This window comes from Mesocricetus auratus, unplaced genomic scaffold (genome assembly GCF_017639785.1).
Source record: "Mesocricetus auratus isolate SY011 unplaced genomic scaffold, BCM_Maur_2.0 Super-Scaffold_100021, whole genome shotgun sequence".
Taxonomy (NCBI): domain Eukaryota; kingdom Metazoa; phylum Chordata; class Mammalia; order Rodentia; family Cricetidae; genus Mesocricetus; species Mesocricetus auratus.
Genome location: NW_024429202.1, coordinates 21,960,841 through 21,981,950, shown reverse-complemented (window position 1 = coordinate 21,981,950; position 21,110 = coordinate 21,960,841).

Genomic DNA, 21,110 nt, shown 5'->3' with positions numbered 1-21,110 from the left:
AGACCACGCTGGCCTTGAACTCACAGAGCCTCTTCCTCCCGAGTGCTGGGATTAAAAGCATGTGCCACCAAAGCCCAGCTACTGTTCTCTGCTTTCTGATTGTGAATTCCATGTAACCAGATGATACAAGTTCCTATGCCATGACTTCCACACCATGGGGAACTGTGTTCTTGACTTGGGAGTCATGCATAGAAAACCATTTATCCCGTAATTTTTTGTCAGGGTATTTTTGTCACCACAGCAGGAAAAGAAACCAAGATAATTGTTCTTATTAGCAATGTGGGTTTTACCCACCTGTTATCAAGGAATTGTTTCTAATAAAGTTTTTAGAGGGTGAAAGACGAAGACATCAAAACGCACACACACATACACCTTTTTGTTTTCTGGAAGTCTTCTCTTAGTAACTTACTTTTGCATTATTGGTGCTTCTCAATCCAACTGAAATGACAGTTGTGGCTAATGTACTAGGTGCCAAAGAAGAAAAGGTGATGGACAGATATTTGAAAACTTTATGCTCTACAATTGCCAACCTAGATTACGGTGACCAGTAAAACTATCTTCCACAGTTGAAGACACCGAAAAACTTTCCATGGTATAAAACACCTTAATTTGTATATACGAAATACCAAACTTAAATAAAATATAGTAAGGAGATGAATGAGCATAGTCAAGAGAATGGAAATAAATATAAAGTTATAATTACTAAAGCATATAGTACCATTAAGAACAGAACTCTACCACCAAAAAATAACAGAACTAAAATCAGCATATAACTTCCAATAATAACTTTAAATATTAATTGCCTCAATTCACCAATAAAAAGGCACTGGCTGTCTGAATAGATCAAGTAACATAATATATCTATTGTCTGTCCGAATACCATCTTAGCTTTAATGATAGTTAATATCTTAGTGTAAAAGTACTGACAAAATTAATCCAATAAAGTGGAACTAGGAAGCAAGCAGGAATCACTACCCTAAATTGTGCCAAAATGACTTCATAACTAACTAAAAGAGAAAAAATAGTATACCTTATTTTAATCAAGGGAACAGTTAATCAAAAATACAATTATGTGCACCAAACTCTGTTGTACTCATTTAATTTAAAAAATATCAGAAAGGTTTACTACTGATTCAAGGACTTTCTCCAACAGATAGATCATCTGAAAAAAATAATTTAGGCAGAGAAATATCAGAATTAAATGACATCATAAACCAAACTGTCTTATCAGATATCTACAGAATATTCCAGGAAAACAATAAAGAATATACAGTCTGCAAAGAAGCAACACAGAAGTCTCTATGAACTAGTCCACATCCTGAAACAGAAGTCAATCTTTAAAAATTCAGAAAAATTGAAATAATTCATTTATCCCATCTAATAATAATAAAATAAAACTTGTAATTAACATCAAATAATTTCTGAGTGTTGCTTTTTTAAGAAATGTCTTCTCAAATGACTTTAAAATAAACAAGTGTGATTTTGTTGGTTTCTGATTTTACAAATCAGATGTTCGTTAATGAATGTAAACAGTAGCTGACTGTGATTTCTACAGAGTGGTAGATGGGATTTCAGTTGATATGGTAAAACTCAAAGTCAGAAAGGTTGCAGAGTATAATTTGAAGATTATTAATAATGAAATTCCTAGACAATTTTAGGTTTACACGTGGGAAAGAATTAAGACTGAGTGTTCTTACTCATTAAATGTATTGTTCATTGCTAGTTTAACATTTTTACTTGAAAGTATCACTACTTGAAAGAAAAATATTCTCTATGTAGGCAAGTTCCACAGTAAAATATCTTTATAATGCTGAAAGTCCAGAGAATCTTGATTCTCAGCTAGTAAGAAACTTAAATCAGACTTCAGAATTGACTCTCTTTTTCCATGTCCCATGAATTTTACCACTTTTCTAGCCTGTTTTACGAGGAATTGTATGACTTTATTTTCAAGTGTATTATTTTTCTGCTTATAACAATAAAGTCTAACTACAGGATATATAGATGACACAGATAAACAAATATTCCCTTCTTGTACTATAAAAATTTCTAATCAAAATATCTTTACATGTTTAACTTCAAATTAAGTATAATACCTTGAGTATATTACTCTTTAACTTGATATTGATAAGTAGAGGTGCTTGGGATCTGTCTCCCAATTATGTGTTAATCATAGAATCACACATGTTTATTACCATTTTAGAACATATAATACACAGAATCAAGTAAATCTTACAAATTTTATCCCAGGCCTCTGATGTACAGAGCATAAAAATACATTTAAGCGGAAGAGGAATGAGGAATGTGAGGAATGCCAGCAGCAACCCAGGAAACACACACACACACACACACACACACACACACACACACACACACACACACACAAAGAATAAAAAACAAGGGTTTGTATACATGTAGATATCATTCATAAGTCTACTTGTTGATGAAGTCTCAGAGAAACAGCACTGAAATAGCATGATGCACACCTGATGCAAGCTATTAGTTTCTAGTTCCAAAAATGCCAGGCTTCACTTGAGAATTATGAAACCATCCCAAGGCAGTAGGAACGAAAATAAAGGTGATAAAACATGTATTTTTATTATCTCACAAAACTTGCTTTTCTTTGCTTCTGAAAAAAATAGATTAAGTCTTCCTGCAATTTTCCTACAGCCATTTTCATTTCTTGTCTGAGCAGGTATTTATTTTACAGATTGATGTTTTTATTTTTTTATTTGTGTGTGTGTGTGTGTGTATGTGTGTGTGTGAGTGAATTGATTGTGATTTTAGTGTTAATGGTTTCTTTTAAGAAAACTGCTTTCCTGGGAGATGTTCAAAATTCACCTTAGTGAAGACATGGGCAACTATGATGTAACATTATCATGCTATCTGTTTACATTACAAAGCTGTGAAATACAAGACCCAGGAGATAGCTGTAGGTGGCAGTAAACCTTTTCTTTCTCTTGGAGAGATTATGTACATGTCAGATTTAACACAGGGGCCCTCACCATCCTGTATTTGTTCAGCTCACTTATGAAGTAAGATGTAAGAGTACAGAAGTGCAAAGAATCAAAGAAATTTCTGTCTTAATCACTTACCCATTGAACTAGCCTGACACTCACAGAGATAGATTGCTTCCTACTTATCTCTCATTGGTTTCAAGGGGATGGACTTTGTTCAACTAACTACACAAAGATAAGTTTTCATTTTTGACAGAAATAATATAAGCCTACATAAAGTAACCAAAAGCCTCCAGCTTTCAATTGAGAAAGGAAAATGTGTTGCAAATTAACTAGGAAATATATGTAGTGGAGTGTCTTTTTCCTTTTTCCTTTATGAATTTTTGAGTCTAAAAGAATTGCACAATGGTCAAGCCCTCTCATTTGGTATTTTCTATGTACCCCTCTGAGGTATAGTTTCCCTCCTTGTTCAGATCTTAGTTTATAGACCTGCCTTGAACCAGGGAAACAAAGTCTGTTCAAATCATATTGAGGTAGTAATGCAAAAAATTAAATTCCAGATGTCGTACAACTATGTCATAGTATTTCTAGCAGTTGTGCTATTCACGTTAATTTTTTTATTGTTGATTTTGTTGCTCTTTGGATTTTAAGTTGCAGGGTCTCACCTTCTTGCCCAGTCTGGCTTGGACATTAATACATAGGCTAGGTTGTGCATTTTCCTGCTGGGATCATAACTGTGCACCTCTACAACTAGCTTGAATTTTTATGATCTCTCCTGTTTATCTGAAAAAGTTGCATCTGATTACAGCAGTCTTAGTGCATGATGTACATAACATGGTTTTTACATGTCCTTCACATCTTTATTCCCTTGGTGTTTCTGCAGTTATTTGTAAATACTTCTGACAGTGTCAAAAATTTATATTTGCATTTATATGTCATGTTTGTGGGAAAATGACAGCTATTTATAGGATATAATATATATATGTACATATATATATGTCCCATTTAGATGTAATTTCTTTATTTTACTTCAATTTAGTATCAGTTTTCAAAAATTACTTATGATTTGATAGCATTTATAGCCTCTAAGTTGTGACTAATGCTGCATATCAGTATTAAATAATTGATTTAACAATGTACACATGAAAAGTGAGATCTTATTATTACATTTTGAAGATGATGTAGAATCCAATGAGATGGTTGACTGGGTGAAGGCAGTTGCTGCTAAGCTTGGGGACCTGAGTTTGGTGACTGGGACTCACAGTTAGAAGGAGAGAATAGTTTCTTTTCTGACCTCCACAGCACACCACGACATATATGCATATGTGCACAAATGCAAGCATGCATGCCTGCACACACACATAAATACATGATGAATACAAAAATAATGAAAATAGTCTTATTGTTTTAATGTAATAAATCTGAATAATTCATAGTCTTAATCAAATGATATACAAATAATATGTATATATTACATAAATATATGATAGTCTCTAAAATTATTAAAAGACATTTACTCTAAGAATAAGCATTCTTTAGTTTTTCCACATCTTTGACAGAATATCTACATTTTTCAAAATAAGTATTTATCCAGACACACTGCTTTATAAAAATAACCCAGTCACTTGGCTACATAAAGCAAGATGGTTCCATGTTTGAAGAAGTTCTAGACTACATAGTGAGTCAGTGTCTTCAAAAATTCTACAATAGTAATTACTTTTATTACGTGCCTGTAAATTTTATTCATTTTCTTATTTATTAATACATTATACATTTTATCTATAACTCAAGTATATTTTAAAGCACAAGCTGCAATTTTTTGAAGTGTGAAACTCATCAAAAACACATTATTTGCTAACAAATCCTTAACGTGACGACCCATTTCTAGACACTAAAATACTACCTTTAGAGAAAAATTAGTTGGTTGCAGGACCGGCTATATGCAGTTGATCTTGTCCTAGATGAAAAGTCAATAATCCCAACGTTGATGGGGGATTCTTTAACTTGCTACCTCTCTATTCCAATTGCACCTTGTTTGTGAATAATGAAAATTAGAGTGCTTGTTATTTTCTCTGAAACTACTGTAAGATGAACTTGAAACAAAACTTGCTTATCATTTGATACTTAAATGTTCTCTGCAGAGTATATAGAACCTGGAAATGAGGTCTCCATGGGCCGGAGAGAAGGCTAAGCCTGTAAGAGCATATGCTGCCCTTACAGAGGACCCGAGTACTGATGCCATGTTGGGTGGCTTACAAACACCTAAACTCCAGCTGCAAGAAATCCTACGACCCCTCCCGATATCTATGCACACATTTGCACTCATATGCTCATACTTACACATAGACATATGCAATAAGAGAAGCCACAGTAAAGTGATCGAATACCTGGATATTGTCAATTGGAAGGGAAGAATCTGTATAGGGTGCCTTTCATATCCCCTTCTGTCTCCCATTCCTGAGGATTTTCAGAGACAATCACTCCCTAGAAACAAGTAAGCCCTGTACATATTTGACCTGAACAAGGGGGAGTTCTTGGACCCCAGATTAATGGTTGTGTGGAAAGCATGGGACTGACCCAGACCCGCTGAATGTGGGTGTCAGTGAGGAGGACTAGGTAATCTACGGGGCCTTGAATAGTATTTATCTCTGGCGTACAAATACACTTTGAGTGCCCATGCCACAATATGGGAGGCTCTCTCAGCCGGGACTCTTGGGGGAGGGCCTAGGCCCTGCCCTGGATGAAATGACAGTCACTGGAGATCCACCATGGAGTGCCTCACCCTCCTTGGGGATCAGACTGGACATTGGGTGGGTGACTGGGGGACCTGGTGTGGAGGGTGGGGGAGGAGGGGAGGGAAAGGGAGCTGGGATTGACATGTGAAACAAGATTGTTTCAAACCTAAATGAAAAAATAATTTTAAAAAATTTAAAAAATGATTGTATAAGATGCCAGTAACATATACACTAAAAAACAAAACAAAAAAAAAAACAGGGTGAAGTCTACTACAAAAGAAAAGCGAAGAAGAAAAAAAAAAGAAAACAGAAACAAAGAAATACCTAACCTTTTTGTTATTAGGAATTGGAAGTGAAGACCATGTTCCTTGATATCCTTTGTCAAGAACATTACCCCAGGCCCTCAGAAGCTAAGCTCTTGTAATATCAAGGGAGCTGAGAATTGTAACTGTGGTTCAAAAGATATTATGACTTAATAGGATACAAAAATATGAAGGCTGCCAGGAAATTCGGAGTTTCCAGCATGCTTTTCAGGGTATTAGGAAACCGATATCACTAAATAAGGTCCATTTACTTCTCCCATTGCTAGACAACAGGCAAACCATCAAACATCCATGATTCTCTTAAGATTCCCTCCTGGGTTTCCTTCGCATCCTGGCTGGGGAAAGGCTGCTCAAGCTAGTGACTTTTCAGTTTTATATGCCTTGATTGTCAGTCCTTGTGTTATACCTGTTGGATGTGCAACATGTGGGAAGATTCATACACCCTGAAAAATTTGCTATTGCTGCATAAGGCTGATCCTTTGAACTGCTTCCCATACATGACCACACCTAAAGTGAACATACACATGATCCACAAATGACATAGGGTTAAGATAGCAGCTGAAGCATAGAAACTATCAAGCCACAAAGTTCCAGGGGTTAAAGTAGCCTAACACAAGGAATTGCCACTCTCAAGTCCTTATTCAATTATTTGTTAATCATGCACCTAGTACCACTGTGCAGCAGAGTGTGCGCTGAACTGAGCTGAAACCTATACACACATCTGTGTTTTAATCTCACTGGAAACAGCAATGCTGACTTGCAGTGACTTGCTGAATGGAAATAGTTTTTGTGGTACACAATCAACACATTTTTAATCTCTGTATGCAGAGGGACCTCTGAGCCTTTGCTTCAACGCAAATCATCCCTACTGCCACTTTTGCATCTAGATCTCATCTGGCTTTATAATGACCAGCCCAACCTGTAGACAGTGTCATCCATTTTATTGTGTCTTCAACATTTAGTATTTCCTTCACCTGTGTTACCACGTGAATGGAAAGAAAAGAGTCGAAAATGGGAAGCTATTGTGCACATGACTTATCTGTGTCATTACTTCTGGGAATCTTTTAGTAAAGATTTATTCAAAAGTAAATAATTAATAATAGGATAAATGCCTTAAAACATCTCTATTGCTTCTTTACTTTAGTTATATTGCAATTGTTTTAATGGGTTATAGTAATATTAAATATATAAAGCATTTAGATTACATATAAAAACAACATCTTGATGTGGTTTTAATGGCAAAAAGGAAACAAATATTAATTAACCCAGAAATCATACTGTTTATAAATAGAGTATAAAATGTTAAAAATAATGTTAATCTCTCATAATGTAAAATGTGACACTAAAATAGAGCTAGAAAGAAAAATATTAAATATAAGTAATGTTTATTCATACAAATAATGTGATTTAAGAAGCATGTCACATATACACATGATATTAATATAGTATAACAATATCTAGCAATTACACAAATCTAAAAATTTTTATAGCTTCAACATCTATGTACAGACAGGATGACTCTGCTGATAGTGACCTTGTTTCTTGTGATCTAATTGAAATTTTCTCTCAGAATAAATGTCAAGAGTGTTTAAGTTCTCTTCCTTAGTTTCTGTTTCACCAAAATATTTTCTTACTTATAGCAATATGCTAACTCAAATTTCTAGCAGTCTTCTTAGTCACTCTTTTTCATAATTATTTAATTCAAAATGATGTTTCATTTAAGTCCTGGATACTACTGATTTATCATTTTGCTAGATATTTACTAATATTATGGATGCCATTATTGAATTTCATATATGTAAATAATTTACTGTGATCTTCATTCCACTGTTATTACACTATACTCTTACTTTATCAACATTTCTCTTTTCCTTTAATTATTATTATTACAGGTAGGGTTGTTTATAAATAAATATGCAAGCAGCTGAGACAATTTAGTATTGCTTTTATGTAAATAAATGGTTGACCATTTGTTATTGGATAAATGTATTGAGTTCTTTTCCCTGGAAAAGATGAATTATCAATAAATATTAACTGCATATAGACCTATGCTAAAGTGTTGAAGGTTCTTGTAATTTATCACATCATGTTGGCATGTTAGCTGTTGTTGTTATTGTGAATGTCCAGTTTAGGCCACCAATTTTTTGAAATTACAAGTGTATAGCTTCCTTGTTCTAGGTACAATGTACACTCTCATATCTGACTTTATGGTTCATGGTTCCCTGGTTGTTACAATACCATCATCATCATCATCTTGTTCTTGTTCTTGTTTTTCCTGTTCTTCTTGTTCTTCCTCCTCCTCCTCTTCCTCCTCTTCTTCTTCTTCTTCTTCTTCTGAAATACTCCCTCAACCTTAGATATAGGTGTTGTTTTGTAGACATAGAATTGTGGGTGGTTGCAATACAGTCAGTTGTTATTTACATTTTTACTAGTTATGGCTTTATTTAGTACCTTTTGTCTGCTTCAAAAAGAAGTTCCTTTGATGTGCGATAAGAATTACACTTGATGGGTTATAATGAGAAATATTTATAATTCAGTGGGGAGATAGAGGAAAGATATCTAAGGATGTATGAAAAATACATAGAGAAACATACCATGATTCCTGAAAATTCATATAATATATGCACGTATACATATATATATAAGGAAGGTGATTCTAATACTATCAAGCCACTACATTTACATTGTCATGTTTGATTTGCATCTAACAAAACAATAGAGATATATATTTTGGCACTTTTATATGAGTTATTTTGTTTAGGTTTTTGAAATGAGGTATTACTATGTAGTTTTGGATGTCCTGGAATTCACAGTGATAACCTTGAACTGACAGAAATCAGCATGTCTCTACCTCCTGAGTGCTGGTATTAAACGTGTGTGCCTCTATGCTTGTCATGGTTTTTTATAGAAAGTGTTAATAGATAAAATTATTAAAGTACTTTAACCTGGACTGTTGATGTATCTCAGTGGACAGAGTACTTACATCGATTATACAGGACTAAATGTTTAATCCCCAACATTGCTTAAAATGAGCATGGTAATATATGTGTGTAAAACAGTATTCAGGTTGTGGAAACAGGAGGATCAGTTCAATGTCATTCTTGACAAATTAATTCACATGAACACACATACACACACACCTGTGTGCACACACATACACACACACCTGTGTGCACACACATACATACACACACACATACACAATTAAAATTAATAGCCCTGATATAGAAACTTAATAGACTGAAATGGAATTGCGAATATGATAATACAGTGAACATGTAACAGTGGTTTAGAACACCACAGATATAACTAATTGTCAGGTGATTCATAGCATGGCTTTCCTACAGAGAAAAGCAGAGGTAATTTTCCACATCAAAAAGTGAAAACAGGTCTGGATACACTGCTTTCTGTGTGTTAGGAATGAGACACAGTTTTAAGAAGTGGGAAGAACATAGAGGAATGCTATCATTTCATGTTGGTATTGCCAATAGACAAGGAAATAAAAGAAGGAATTTTTAGACTGAAACAACTGATATTAGAAAATGGAGTTCAGAAGGGTCAGAAAAGTGTAACATACATTTCCAATAACTTTGAGGTGTCCCTCCAGTTTGAAATGAGTGGAAGTGTGAGAAGGAAATTGAGATGGGTCAATCTGAGACAATATTAGTGAGGAGTCAAAGAATGTGGTGTGTGTGATATCTGACTCACCTCCCAAGTTTCTGAATATAAAGTTTATGAATAGAAATTGTCAGACACTTTGTGGAAGATAAAGCTTAGATGATGCTTTATAAATGATGAAAGTTACAGCCAAGCATTGTAATTGATAAGTGCTGAAAGATAAAGTGATAGCTAATTTGCAGACTTAGACTGATAAATGAACAAAGGAATTGTCTATACTAAAATAAGAAAAATAATATTCACCTATCTGTATCAGGTTGGAATCTAAGAGATGAATTTGACTGTAGGAAGTACTTCAGGGAGTGGTTATTGGATAATAGGTGTTTTCGTAGTTGTTTGTTTGTTTTTTGATATTTTTTAAGTTGAGAATTTGGGAAAAATATGGCAGAGCAGGGAGCTCCAGGGTATGAGCATAGAGCACTTCTTAATTGTAATGACTAATAAAAGATGGCCCAAATTGTGATGAGATTACCAGACCATGACATGTTCCTGCTTATCATCCATGATCCATGCTGAAACAGGAAGTTCTGTGATAGGTTATAGGAAGTATTCTCAGCAGAGGAATCCACAAAATGTGGTTCAGAGTGAAAACGTCCATATAGACCTTTGAGAAATTAAATTCATTCTTGCAAAGACATCTGAGCATGGATCATCATACCAAGCATAGCCTAGTGTGGGCTCTTTGCTACTTCCTTCTCATTGCTATTTGGCTTCCATTCCAGAGGTGTTTTGGAAATGAGATTTCAGAATAAGCCACAGTTCTAGTTTCTGCCTCCAGAGTTTGGATCACAAGAGGAAGATTACTACTGGAGACATTTGCTACTCTTCTTTCTGTTGTTTATATTCTTGACAGAGAATCTAAAGAACTCCTTTAATATGGTCTGGTATTCACTACATAGTCCCAAGCTGGTCTCAAATTCATGGTAATTCTCAGGCATTAACAATCACATTATTTTCTTGGTAACACTCAAATGTCACACCGGAGGGTTCTGATATGTTGTGTACCACCTCTTCCTAAGTTTAGGAAGCATTATTCTTTGGTTTACTGTATATGTGATTCGTACACAGTTGATCTACCCACCATTGAGACTATGGTGTTGAAATTCTGTCAATGTTTATTTGTCTTTTTATATTTTTAATTAATTATGTTGACTTTTGCAAACTCCATGTTGTTTTTTTGGTGGTTTTAGCAGTGTTGAAAACTAACCCTATATGCCTAGGTATAACCTGTAAGTTATACTGACAGTCCTTCATTTCTTTTTTCTCTTTTGTGACTGCAACACAATTGCATTCTCCTTTTGTTTTCCTCACTTCAAACCCTCAGATATACTCCTCTTTCTCACTTTCAAATTCTTATCCTATTTCATTAATTTCTATTACATGGATATGTGTATATGCTGCTATATATACATATATATATTCTTTTATATATCCTGTTCAGTCTGTGTAATTTTCTTGAAAGCATGTTTTAAGAATTGACCATTTGAAATTAGATAATTACTTGGTTTTTCCTTCCCAAGGAAAGACTGTATCTCCTTCTGTCAGCATTACTTGGATGTTGGCAGTTTTCGTGTTGAGTAGAAACCATTTGTGAATTTCCATGTCCATTTTGGAATGTCTATAGTTGCTGCTCTTGTTAAGCTCAGGTTTGAGTCTGTGTTCCCAAAGGAGCCCATGTTGCCATTGAGTTCATGCACCTGCCTCTACATTCTGAATGCTGGTTTCTGCGTACTTTACAATGTCCAGTTTCAAGCATTTGGTTGAATATACATATATGTTGATTATTATTTAAGTTTCATGGCAATAGATGCCCAAACCATTATAATAAATTATTTATTCTCTTAGAAACCTGTCATTTCAGTGTTTGTGTAATAATATTTTATCAAAGTCATCAGCTCTTTCCTTCTTGAATGATGCTTCTATACATTCTATCACTTTTCAGACTCTCATTTGATGGCTATAGCGTCACAGGAGACAGGTTGTTAGGTAGTTTCCCTATGAGTTATGTATGTTCAGTCTAGAAATCATATTTTCTTCCATGTTTTTACATATTTCCACTACATTTTTTTCTATTCTGATAAGATTCCTTAATGAACTCAGACAGGCATTGATCTCACTGAGCCTGCAATATTTTCTGTTTCTCAGGGTGTCTGTGTTCTAGATTCCATGATATATAAATAAATATGTGAGGAACATCTATGTGATTGTTCATATCTACAATGGTAAATTATTTTTGTTTCTTTAAAATTCTTGTAGTGTGACTTATTTTTACCTGATATTTTTGGAAAATGCTTTTTAATTATGCCTTTCAATATTCCTTCTCTTGTAGGAATAGCATTTCCACGTTGCCATATATTTTTATGTGGTGATGTAAGCCCTCTGTAATAATTTTTTAAATACTCTCATTTATTTTCTTGGGTTTCTGCATGGTAAAGATTTAATGACCCCTTCTGACTTTATAGCAATTCCTTCTTGATTATTATACGTCTATTAAAGTTCCTGTCATATCTTTTTCCCTATAATAATTTTAGCATTTCATTAGATTTTCGTTTTGTTGTACTAACAATTTTTGCTTGATATTAAATATATTATCTATTCACAGCATTTCAGTCATTAACACTATAAAAATTTAAGTTCATCATATATTTAAAATATACCTGTGGGTTTTCCTTCTGATGACTTTGGATCTTTCAGTGCCCATTTCTTTTTGGTTATTGTATCTATTTATCTATTTATCTATTATCATCATTGCTATTAGGTGGCCATTTGGATTGGGTAGATACTGACGTAAACAGCCTTTATCTTGGAAACTGTGTATCTTTTCTGCCACTAGGACTTCAGTGTAGGTGTGAAGTTAACTTAGTAAGGCATGATGCATGTGTAGGTATTTGTGCTGCTTGTGGTTGTGACCTATTGGTAAAGATATGTTGTATGTATGTGGTGCCCATTGGCTTTTCAAATAAGAAGTGTAAAATAGAAATGAATGTAAACTTGAAATCTTCCCTGTATCCTCAGCTCATGAACTATTCTTTACATTCAGCTGTTCCTTTTTTGTTCCTCTCATACTCAGGAGCAAGACCCTTGCTTGTTTTTCCAAATTTTTGACAAGATGGTAGAAGGAGGAGCTTCATTCTCCATTCTGAAGGGACGTCTCTCATATGTATGGCTGAGATTATAGTTTCAAAGACATGAATTCAATTTAGTTACCCTCTATGACTCCTTGTGAGCAAAGTGTGCATTACACACTTTCCCTAAGACCAGATTACTTTTACCTGCCCAGGTGAAATGGAATATTGCTAAAGTTGGATACACATATTGATTCCTCCATTTGCTGATTGTGTTTAGAGTTTTACCTTAAAGATGAGGGAAGGTATCTTTCTTTTTTTTTACAATTGCTCAATATCACCCACAGACTCTACCTCAATAAAAAATCTTGTTAGAACTCAGTTTGTTCTTTCTAGTGACTACCTAGTCTCTCTCTCTCTCTCTCTCTCTCTCTCTCTCTCTCTCTCTCTCTCTCTGTTTCAAAGGGCTATGGTCTTCTGCAATTGCTATGGTCATTACAGATAATTTTGCATCTTGTCAACTCATCAGCAGTCCTTTCCAGTTTTTCATATATGCTGGCTACTCCTGACTCCTGTGAACAAGTATTCATCTGTTTTCTCCATATAAAAGTCATGAAATGGGTCATTGTATTGTTCCATAATTTCAGTTATACAATGATTTTGAAGATGTAAAGCAAAACAAAGCTTCATTATCTGAGCATATAAATTGTGAGATGAAATTTCTTTTTAAAATGTAACTGTTATAATTATCATTATCTTTAATAAGTATCAAATTATTACTTACATGTGTAAATGCAGGAAGGCTCAGGCCATAGTGTCAGTGCAGAGGCAGGAAGACCACTTTTCAGGAATCTATTCTTTCCTTGTAACTTGGGATTAGAGAGTAGAATATAAATCATGTTTACACATCAAGATTTTTCAGCATTGGAACCCTTCTGCCAGCCTAGAAAGATGTTTGATTTAACTAACTGTATCAGTAACATTACTACACTTAATTTAAATTAGTAAGTCATTGTTCCTCTTTTTCTATTGTGTTAAATTTTTTTTACAATGGAATTACTATGCACTCATTATAGTGGGAAAATTCAAATGACTGACTCTACCAAATGCTAATACAACTGTAGGATATAATGGATAGTGTTAATTATCAACTACATATAACCAGCACCACCAGAGAGATGGGCCTCTGAGCTTGTCTGTTTGAGAGATGGCCTTGATTATTTTAATTGATGTGGGAGAATTACTACCCTAAAATTGGGTGGCAGCATTATCTAGGTGGTGGTTCTGAACTAAATAGAAGGTGAAAGTGCTGGCAGAGCTCATGCATTCAAGAGCTCTGCTTTCTGGTTGTGGATATGACATATTCAGCTCCTGTCTCTATGACTTCTCCACAGTAATGAGATGTAACCTATAAACATTTTCTCCATTAAACTGTTTTAGTCAAGGTGTTTTTATAATAGCAATGAGAAAAGAAAAACAAAGCAAAAAAAAAACCTCAATAAAGAAGATTGAGGAACTCTGCAATATTGGTGGAAATTTAGAATGCTGTCACCTTAGGAATCAATTTGGCCATGTCTGATGGAATTAAACAAACCTGGACCCAGTGGTTCAGTACTTACACTCCATGGTATTAACTCCAGTGATTTAGGAGAAACTAAGCAACATACAAATGATAAATATAAAATTAATATAATTGTGTCATATACTGAAAAAGACAAACATGGAAGCTATAAAACCACAAATGGCTACCAGGGATTTGAAGGGACTGCATAACTAACTGGAGAAAAGAGGGTTTTAAAGCAAGGAAACTATTCTACATGACATGATAAGGGTGTTTAGATGGCATTATGAATATGTCAGAACTCAAAGAATACACAACACAATATTTGATATCAAACTTAACCTATGGGTTACAGATTATATTCAGGTGTCAATGATGCCTTTTGCATTTATAACTGTGCTTCAGTAGTTAGGGGAAGTCCTGTTTGTGGAGAATAAATGAGAGCCATCTGTACTTGTATCTTATTTTTGCATAAATTTAAAAGCTTCTAAAAGTGAACTCATTGAAGAATAAATGAAAGGGATTTTATTTGTTTGTTTGTTTTGTTCTGGTTTGGGGTTTGAACAGTCATCAGCATCTGCTGAAACTTGGTATGTTGGGCTGACCTGGATATCTGCCTACATTTTCATCTCAAGTTTTGAGATCAAAAGCATGCAGTCCCACACCAGGCAGTTCCAACTGTCAATGCAGACTCCATTCTAGTGGGTTTCATTTTTTTTCTTCTTCTTTTTTTCCTTTTTTTAGTTAATGGATCAAAGCAATTATTTTAGGTGAATTATAACTTCTTCATATTCTTTGAGTAAATGACACAGCTTGTCTATGCTGGTTATGTCTCTTCAATGTTTATTCCTAGTAGTTGGTGTTGCACATTGAGTTTCTGTCATGGAAGTTATAATGGCCTTCCTCTTAATTTTCCCTTTCTTTACACAAAGATATCTCGGTATCTATGAAAGATGTTGCATAATCTTTACAATATTTTGTCATCACCTAGAAACTTACTGCATACAACTAATGTTTAAAACTCAAATGACATAGAATCAATATTGTATCTTACTAACACTCAATTTTTCATTAGGAGTAAAATCCATGATGTAGTTATAATAAGTGATAATATTGAGAGACAGAACCTAACAAAATTTTAGCAATAACACAGTATCATAAGGAATTATAATATTGATTTTACATTTGTAAATTTGTTGCAAATGCATATATATTTTTGCTAGCTCAAGTGACTTAATTGTTCATTAATTCATCAGAAAGTTATAAGCTGCCAGGCTGATTCATATGTAAATGTAGTTGTTCTTCATTTTGGTTCAACTATATTTATGTAGTACTATTCATTATTAGAAGTTTAATATGTATATGTGTGTTGATTAAATAAACTTTAGTTAGATTTTTTCTTCATTGCAAATTAAAGTGCAATAAATAGTAGTTAAATTCTAATTATCTAACATGACTGTAGATTTTACTGTAAGTGACTGTGTCTTTAAGACAAATAGTGCTAGGACCAAGAAATTATCAGGTTGCTCCTTATGCATACCAAAACATGTTTCTATTACTTCTCAGTAAAGGTCTGTGAAAATTCCAAATCAACAATCTTTATGTGTCATATTATCAGCAAATTGCTTGCATTTTGAAAAATAAATTGCATCATAATTTTACTACCTCATTACTGATCTCCACTGACTTTTAACATTATTTTTATTATGGGTATTTCTTACTCTGTGCTATGCTGTAACATAACTCATGTATTTCTCTTTAGTAATATTTTAATAGTATCCATAAAATAGTCTTTTCATAAATTAAAGACATTTAAGAGAATTATAAGACCATAAGGAATCAGGAAAGTTGAGTTGGGAGATGGACAGAGAGGGAGAGAAAGGAAAGAGATAACTTAATAGAGGGAGCCATTAGGATTCAATTAGAAATCTGGGACTAGGGCAATTCCCAGGAATCCATAAGAATGACCTTAACTAAGAATTTAAGCAACAGTAGAGATGATACCTTAAATGCCTTTCACTTATAATGAGATTGATGATGCTGCCTTAAATGTCATCATACAGCCTTCATCTATTAACTGATAGAAGCAGAAGCAGAGATCCATAGCTAAGCACTGGGTGAAATCTTGAAGTCTAGTGGTAGAGAGGAAGGAGTGATGAGCAAAGGAACACAAGACCATCTTGGGAAAAAACTCAGAAATATCTGACCTGAGAAAATAGGAGCTCACTGACTCCAGACTGACAGCTCAGAAACTTGCATAAACCCAAACTAGGCCTACAGAATTTGGGTGTCAGTTGTGTGGGTTGGAGCAATCTATGGTTGTGATGGCAGTGGAACCAGTATTTATCCCTAGTGCATGAACTGACTTTTAGAAGCCCATTCCCTATGGATTAATACCTTGCTCAGCCTAGATACATGGGAAAGCCCCGGTCCTGTCCCAAATGATGAGAGAGGCTTTGATAATTCCCTATGGGAGTCCTCACCCTCCCTGAGTTTTGAATGGGGTGATACTAAGGGAAGATGGGGAGGAGAGTGGGAGGACTAGAGTGGAAAGGAACTGGGTATGCAAAATAAGATTGTTTTAAAAATAAAAAAGTGTCACGCAGTAATTTTGTCTCTGTTGTTCTAGTTGAGACACCATTAAAATTTAAGAATCTGTCAATATGAAAAAAGAGAATCTAGAAATTATTAAAACATAGATTCAAAAATTATCAGTGACTAATTATCCAAGGAATCAAGTACTTCCTAATTTATAATGTTAGAAGCTGTAATATGCAACCAAATTAAGTATTTTAGTAACTGAAAATTTTATGCATTATCCAGCTATGAATCTGTTTCTAATTCTACTTGTGTCAATTTGATAAAATAAATAATTTCTCAAAAGTTTCATAAAATATTTCATATTCAGTCAGGTTCTTAAATTTATGTAGATTATGAATTTTCAGAAATCATTGGTGGGGTCTTTTAAATGTCAATGTACATAGATATTTACTAATTTGAAAAGATGTATAGCACATGTATGAGCATTCTGTTATAAACTTAACAAATATGGTCAGGAAAGCATGGAGACATCTATTAAGCATCAATGATGTGCATTGAAAGTAATCAAAAGAAAAAAATGCATCAGTATATTTTAGTGTTGTTTGTCTCCTGCTTTTTTAAAAAAAATTTAAGTTAGAAACAAGCTTGTGTCACATGTCAATCCCAGCTCCCTCTCCTTCTGCTCATTCCCCGTTCTCCTCATCAGGTCCCCCAGTCACCCACACAATCTCCACTCTGATCCCCAGGGAGGGTGAGCCCTCCATGGTGGATCTCCAGTGACGTCATTTCATCCAGGGCAGGGTCTATGCCCTTCCTCAAGAGTCCCGGCTGAGAGAGCATCTCATATTGTGTCATGGGCACTCAAAGTCTATTTGTATGCCAGGGACAAATACTACCCAAGGCCCCATTGACTACCTAGGCCTCCTCACTGTTACCCACATCCAGGGCGTCTGGGTCAGTCCCATGCTTTTCACAGTCATCAATCTGGGGTCCAAGAGCTCCCCCTTGTTCAGGTCAACAGTTTCTGTGGGTTAAACCAGCCCAGTCTTAACTCCTTTGCTCATCAGTTCTCCCTTTCTGATAATAACACTGGATTCCAGGAGTTCAATTCAGTGTTTGTCTGTGGGTTTTTGTCTCTGCTTTAGTAGTCACTGGATGAAGGTTCTGTTTCCCAGCCTCTCTGGCAGTGGGATTGTATGCTGGGACTCCCCTGATTCATGTCTAAAATCCATAAGTGAGTGAGTGCATACCATGTTTCTCTTTTTGTGACTGGGTTACGTCACTTAGGATGCTTTCTTCTAGTGCCATCCGTTTGCCTGTAAATTTCAAGATTACATTGTTCTTTTTCCACTGAATAGTACCCAGAAGTTTTGCAATTCTCAAAATTATTAAAATTGTGGTGGAAATTTGGAATATTCTTAAAGTTGAGCATAACTAAAGTTTTATATTTTCTACCTCAGTATGTCATTCATTTACAATGGAAGAGGTCTTCTATCATCCTTCTAGATCATTTTTTCAGGGTGTCATCAACTAAATGTTAATTGCATTCTTCTAGAAAAAAATTAAATTATTATCAGGTAGTCTTAATGATACCATATAAAGAGTTGTTGTGATAAAATTAAAAGACTTATAAATCTATATTTTAAACAATTTATGAAGGAGAATAGATATAAGTTGTGCTTTATAACAAGTATATTTCATTTTCAATTTTATAATAAATTATTGAAATGTTGCAAAAATTTCCACTATGATTTCTATTGTATCTTAACTCTTTTTGTAAGCTCCTTTGCTACATATATAACACTAGCTATTTAATTTATTCAAAATTTAATGAATAGTCTTTACTTGTTATTGGTTTTTACATGTATATGTTTAATTTATAAACAAGTAACCTGTTGATTCTCTTTATTTTTACTCATATGATTATGTTTTTCTCTGTTCACTTGGAATTGAGTAATCTGTCAGAGGGCACATCTCTAGGAAACCTGATTCTCTGGCACTTAGAAGCCATTGATTGCCTACTTCTCTTCTTCTATACATGGGAACTTCTGAGATTTTTCTCATTCATGTTGTCATGCCAGCTAGTGTTATTGTACAGTTAGTTGACCATATTTCATTGGGAGAGCCTTGATGCAATGTACAGAAGATACTGTTTCACAAAGATGCCCTGATATTCTGATTCCTAAAATCTTTCTACCCTCATTTCCAACATTATATGTGAGCTGTATGTGTAGGAGTAATACTTCATTACTGTAAACATACCAGTGGGGGCTGGACAGCCCATAGACAGTTGTTCTTTCCATTTTACCAATTGTGACTTTCTGTGATGGAGTCTGTCTAGTTCAAAAATAAGTTTCTTAGGTGAGCCATGAGAGGTACTTACTCTCATGTAGGATTCAATTAGATAGTATAGTGAGGGAAGTAAAAGTAGGTTCTCTTCTAGGGTTTACTGCATGACCAGCCATGAATCTGGCTAAGTTTATAGTGCCAGATATTTTTTTCTTATTGGGAAGTCTTAAGAATTATTAGATACCTGTTGATAAACCCTGGGATATTAGTGTCATTTTTTGCACTTTTTGGATATCTTGTCATCTTGTTTTTGCTGTGGTCTATAAGCAACATGTTAGGCCAGAGCTATTATTTGCTAATCACCCTTGGCAGCTTGCATAGCTCACTTAATGGCTGTGAGAACTTCTCATGATTGAGGATGCTTGTCATACCCAGCTCAATTCCCCTAGATCTTGTGTCTGAAGTTTGTGGTATCATGAGCAATAGGGTCTTCAAATAATTGGAGAGAACTTAGAGCAGTTACAGTAGCCTATGTTGTGTTAGGAGTCTTTTGCACTCTCCTGACCAATAACTGGAAATGTGTTTTCCCAAAGCTCTTACTAGTGTTTGTGCTAGCTCTTGCATGACAAATTGCTGATCCATAAATAATTTTAAGTAAAAATAAAATAGTATGATTATCATGTCCTTTTCTAATATTCTTATTGTTCTTTTTCCCTATTTCCTCCCTCTCTTTCTCTACTGTATCTTTTCTGAAAACATTTGAGAAATTCATGAAGATCCACAAACTTTAAAATTTCTAGTTAAATTTTATCTTCAAAATAAAATAAAAAATATATCAAGGTGTTATAGGTCACAGAATGTACTAAATAGGTTGTGAATAATAATGAGTGAGAACATCCACTCTTAGTAACAAAATATGTTGTCACAAGAATAAACTTTTTTAAAAATTTTGAAATAATGCCATTTATAGATATCAGTACATAATTAACAAATTACATTTTCAAGTAATAATGCTAGGATGTAGATAAATCTTGAAAGACAAGATATTGACCATATTTAAGACAAAAATCAATAAGAGTTTTGGGGTGTGAGTTAGGCTTTGGGAAATCTACAGAACTGAGGAAATGAAACTGAATTTTGATGACACATGAATGAAAGTGATGAGTGGAATAGAAGTCAAATGAGGGCAGGGTAGGGGGAATCAGAAAGTTTCACAAGACAGGAATTTCATGCTTGACTGCTAAAGGTTAAAATTAATTTAAACATATTAAAATATAAGATGTGGCAAAATGGCAGTATCTTAATTAAAGTTAAACTCAGAAACAATGATCAAAAAATAAAATATTTTGAGTGATATGTGTTCTAAAATTATATTGCTTTTGGGTAATAAAAGTACTTGTGGTACAAGAATGTATGAATGAAGGTATGCTGTTGATTGATATTCTTAGATATGTGATTAAGCTATTTTTGAACAATTTTGGAAATTAATTTGTTTTGAGATTTGTAAAGTATAGACTAAAAGATATGTGTTGGCAATTCACCAGAGAGATCAACATTCCTGCAAGCAATGCTAGAAGGACAATTGAAAACAAATCTTTTTTTAAAATAATGTATCAAAACAGTGTAATATTTTGTATAAAATTGCTAGAGAGATGGAGTAAGAGGTTAGAGAAAGAATGTGTAACACAACATAAAAAATGACTCATAGTTTGATATTTGGGTTCAGACTTTAAGCTGAAGGCCAGAAAAGCAAAATAGTGCACCACTAGTTCTTACCACTACCTCAGGCTCAAAGGGATGCCTATACTTAGCACAGTTGAAGAATCCTGAGACTGAATGCCTTCCTTTCCTCAATGTGACTGGAGAATGAAGGACTGAAACTGACCTTGATCCTGTCTTATATACCTCTCTAATGCTGGATTAAATGAGTTTGACCCCAGGGGCTGAGATCATCTTTGTTTGAG